General features: G+C 47.5%; 1 protein-coding gene across 3 annotated transcripts in view; it reads left to right on the forward strand.

Annotated features, from left to right (window-relative positions):
* The first annotated feature begins 2,741 nt into the window (after positions 1-2,741).
* The window catches only part of LOC144113927 (D-aspartate oxidase-like), a 34,906-nt gene continuing 32,555 nt past the window's right edge, over positions 2,742-5,092 (forward strand). For 2 of the 3 annotated variants that reach the window (XM_077647324.1, XM_077647321.1), the window contains exon 1: positions 2,742-2,893. The gene's annotated coding sequence lies outside the window, so the exon portion shown is untranslated. Of the gene's footprint in view, positions 2,894-2,995; positions 3,142-5,092 lie in introns of those variants that run through there. The other variant, XM_077647322.1, reaches the window with a different exon arrangement.

A 5,092-nucleotide genomic window follows, 5' to 3' on the forward strand; every position in this document is an offset into this window, starting at 1 on the left:
CTATAATTGCAACTGTGCACACAAGAGTACAGCGAAGGAACCGCACGCGCAGGTACTGACCACGCGATTGCAGGTGTACTACGACTCACCGCATTACACGTGCATCGCGCACTGATCACCGCGCAGTGCGGCCAGCTTCATGTATATATCTACCGATGGTGCCTGTCAGGACTTAAAGGTGAGCTGCCTTCATATCGCATGAACAAATTTGAAGTTAAGCAGGTCATGTCACATTCGTATCGTTTGCTGTTTATGAGGTGTACCGCCCTGTAGCGGTGGTGGGCGCAAAATCATACGTCGTGCCTGTTACCTCCGGGGCTGTGGCACTGGGCTGCTGATTTGCATCGTCCATCTCGGGGTTCTGAATGTGCGCTTATAGGCATTTTTGCGTTTCGTCCTGATCGAAGTCGGTGATCGCGCTGAGCGACAGCAGCAGAAAGTCTCCCATTTAACGGACGTTGATGAGAAACGACCATTGAGATTTTGTACCGCAGTCAGGCTGCGAACGTTTCAGTGTACTGCGGGAACGATTAGTATAGTGCCGAGATATTGCATGATGTAGTCTTGTATAGAAAGTTATTGCTATATTGACTGCGTGATCACCATTCTTTAATTACATTTCTCCAGATGGCTCAACATATACACAAATCTTCTGGAATGGAAGTCTTCGATTTGGTGGATAACATCAAGGAGTGAACAGAAATTTGCAGTGCCTATATTGCTACTGCGACGTATACAAACCGAGTTCGTGTTTGCGGACCTGCTCAAAAATTCATTAATGTCTTGGTGCGGCACCGCGATCACACCACTGATAACCAGGTGAAATGTCACACAAAACAGAGGTACATTCATCATCGCTGTTAAGGCATGGTCTCAGTAACTTCACGGTAAGGAAAACAATTTGTTAAACAATGCGCGACGCGATAAAAGTAGGAAAATCACTTGCCCTCCGCTTGTATCTCAGCTTCAACACCGGTACCGGGCTGCTATCCACGAAATGGGTCGAACATAATTCGAGAGTGCGTAACTGGTACTAAGACTTTCCCGTTTATGCAAGACGTCTACTGGCAATTTAATTCCAAGTAGGCGGGAAAGCGGTGTAGAATAAATGTCGTAACCGCACTGATACTGTCTTCCTGCACGCGCTCTCGGGAACCCGCTTCCGATTTCTTGAATTATTTGAGCAGTCCACGATCCCTCAGTGTTGTCCCGACCACCTTGCAAGCGAGAACGGCATTGATAACGGAATAAAAATATTTGAAACGGCAAAAGTCTGACGAAAAGGCTGCTCTGAAATGCATAAAGCGCGCGACTGTACAGCCTATACAGGAACACTAGTACAGGCCACTCGAGAGTGGCCACAATGAACCGGCGGAAATGGAAATTGCTGTTGACGCCCGATGCATGCATGGGGTTAGTATTTTCTTCCTCTCCAGCTTGCACAAGGGACCATGGGAAAGTCGTCTGCTACCGCTACTTCTGGTTCCAACCTTCTCCTCTTGTTCGCTTGCGTAACAGCAGTCGTAGTGTTAATGTCGTTTATTCTCTAATTTATTTGTACTGCAACATCGCTAATTGTACTGCATCATCGCAAGACCAACGCGACGTCGACTCTTCCCTGCTTTGTGGTGTGTTTTCGCACGAAATTCTTCCCAAATGTTGAAAATGGAAGGCTTTCTATGAGTATGAAGTGCGATGTGTTAAGTTGTGATCACAGTGGCATTTATGGGTCGTCTGCTAACCCACTGACAGGCTTTACACGCTGTGAGAAAAATGCATCAATCGTCTGCTCAGCTGTACTTACATGTTTCAGCACATCTCATTGCGGCGAAAAAAGCAAGTATATAACTACCGACGCGTTAAACTTGTTTAAACGCACTCGAAATAGTACAGCGCATACAATGAACAGCCATATGCCTACGCCAACATACTAAACACGCTTACTTACCTTTCGGGATTGTCAGCTTTTGCGCTCAGGACACGCACATATATGCAGCACGCGCCGATCTTAAGACGATGATGTACATTGAGCGATGTCGCAACACAAATAAATTATTGGATAAACGATGCCAGCGTGCATGGCGACTGCAATGCAGCAGGAGAAAATTGGAACCGGAAGTAGCACGCACTCACCTCACCCATTACCCGCCGCGGTGACTCAGTGGTTAGAGCGCTCGGCTACTGATCCGGAATACCCGGGTTCGAACCCGACCGCGGCGGCCGCGTTTCGATGGAGGCAAAACGCTAAGGCGCCCGTGTGCTGTGCGATGTCAGTGCACGTTAAAGATCCCCAGGTGGGCGAAATTATTCCGGAGCCCTCCACTATGGCACCTCTTTTTCTCTTAGTCCCTCCTTTATCCCTTTTTCTACGGCGCGGTTCGGGTGTCCGCCGATATGTGAGACAGATACTGCGCCATTTCTTTTTCCCAAAAACCAATTTTCAATTTTCATTTTGGCCACTTGAACAGGCCAAGTCATCCTCCATGTGTCAGGTTCTTGAGCGGGGTGGCCATGGCATGGCTGAGTTTCCCAACTCGAAACCGCATGCAATGGGTCCTCTCAACACTTTAGTGTCCCTTTAATCTGAATCCAAAAATGCCGAAAAGCAAGGGAAATGATGCTGAAAGATTGAAGTGGCGTTGCGATTGGGCGTTCAAACTAGGCGTTCAAACTCGGCGGCATTGTAAAGCTGCTGATGGGTGGCGGTCTCTAAGGGAGTTTAAGTGAAACTGGCGACAGCCATTTTGGTTTTAGAGATCTCGGAGGCCACGCAGCAACCTGGACGATTATATCGAAAGCTCTCAGTTTTCTGGTCTTGATAACGCGTCCTTTGCTCGTGCGTCCGCGCAGAGTGCGTGCACGCAAGTATTTCGCTCGAGAGTGCAAAAAAGAGGTGCGTAGTGAGGAAGCGCCCCACACTGCTGCTTTTCGCTTTTATTAGCTGTGTTTTTAGCACTTTCCCGCACTGAGTGAACCTCTCGTGGATTGGCTGTTAGATGGTCGATGAATGCGCTCCGTTGGAGCAAAACGGTCATGATTTTCGACACATATCAGTTCTAGTAGTTCCTGTCGCTGCGGCAGTTTTAAAGAAGGGGAATCATTAAGGACTGATCTGCTCATTTCTCTACCCATTTCTAAAGGGTGTGTCAACGTTTATTGCGTGTGTGGCGTGCAGTTCTGCTGGTTCAGCCCAATTATGCTTGCGTTATGGCCTGCAAAGTAATAACTGAGCGCCGAAATTTCGAGACAAAAGCGCAGTATATCCTTTCGTAAATGTTAGCGCCGTCAGGCAGTACTTTAACGAGATAAGGAACTTTTTGCTGGAAATAATAAGCTGTCCCGTTATGACCTCTGAACTTTCGCTTAGTCCGGACTTGAATTTCGAATTGCGGCGAAATGCTGAGGAGATGGTGGAGGCGGTGCTGAGAAAGCAAGAACTCGAGGTGTTCGTAATTAATCCGGAGACATCCGTTACACCGTGCCTCATATTCAGGTGCTTTGGCGCGAGGAAATCAATTGGTTAATCTTCTATGATTCAGCCGGCGTCATTTCTGTCGGTTCACGAAGGTAATACCTAGGAGGTCAGCATCTGTAGTAACAGTGCCACACATATAGCCATTTTTTCGAAGGACTTGCAAGGAATTGAACCACCCTTTATAGGATCTACATCAAGATTTACTGACCCTGTCCAAGTAACGGATGCATCAGAGCAGTGGGTTAGCCTGAAATGTGGAACTTATTGGTGTAACGAGTTTATACAGGGTTTGTATAAGTGTCGGGAAAAGCTTTGGGAAAATAGATTTATTAGAGATATTGGTACAATGCCTCAATATTCTTCAAAGTGCATTCCTTGAGCGTCAACACACTTTTGCCACCAGCTTTCCCACGACTCGAAGGCACCCTGGTAGGCGGATTCCGCAAGGTCCTTAAGGGCGCTCGTACAAACTTCTTTGATGGAACTTAGGGGCCCATGTGCCATGGTGCCCTTTGAGGGAGGATTTCACTTTTGGGAATCAGGAATAGTCTGCTGACGCCAAGTCTGGAGAGTAAGGGGGTTGGGATATTGTCACGATCCCGTTTATTGGCGCAATTGGTAGTCGCTGACGTTGGTGCAGGTGTGGCTGGTTGCATTGTCATGATGCAATTTCCAGTTTCCATGACCGACGATGGCTGGCCTCACGCGGTTTACCCTTCTCTTCAGTCTTCTTAGCACTTCTAGGTAAAAAGCACCATTGACCGCCTGTCCCTCAAGTACAAATTCGTAGTGTACCACCCCCTTTGTGTTGAAGAAAAGCATGAGCATGGCTTTCACTCTGGATTTGTTCATTTGAGCTGTTTTTGGACAAGGTGATGCCGGAGTGGGCCATTCGGAACTTTGCCGCTTTGTTTCCAGGTCGTATTCAAATACCCAAGTCTCGCATCCCGTGATTACGCTATCCAAAAAAAAAAAAGCCAGGGTGTTCTTCAAAGAGTTGCGAAGATCTTCGCAAGCAGACACTCGCCTCTGGTTTTGCTCGTCCGTCAAAACCTTCCGGATGAGTTCAGCACAGATCTTTCGCATCGCCAAATTTTCAGTGATAATGCTGTGCACTGTCATCTTATCAATGCTAATTTCATCTGCGACCATTTGCACACTTAAGCAATGGTCTGAATTCAGCACTTCACACACATGTTGTTGTCGGTTCTTGACATCAATGGCCGTGCAGCGTGGGGCTTGTCCTCCACAGTTTCTCAGCCATCTTTGAAGAGCTTGTGGCACTTAAAAACTGCAGTTTGTGACATGCTTTCATCATTGAACACTTGGTGAATCATGCCCAACGTCTCCGTACCCGATTTCCCCAGTCCAACACAAAATTTGATGGCGCACGACTGTTCAATCGTTCGCTGCATTTTGCGCTTGCACCCAGTCACTCGACAGTGGTCTACTAAAAACACGATCTAGCTTGAACGAACGCTCGCAGACGACTGGCACTTGGCGCGCCTTGAAGGCCACATCACCCACCACTGTGCATGCGCGGTGTAAACACGCTGCGACGTATAGTCACGTCACGAAAAAATTGTTCCCAATATTTTTTATACAAACCTTGTAATT

This window comes from Amblyomma americanum, chromosome 1, assembly GCF_052857255.1.
Source record: "Amblyomma americanum isolate KBUSLIRL-KWMA chromosome 1, ASM5285725v1, whole genome shotgun sequence".
Lineage (NCBI taxonomy): Eukaryota > Metazoa > Arthropoda > Arachnida > Ixodida > Ixodidae > Amblyomma > Amblyomma americanum.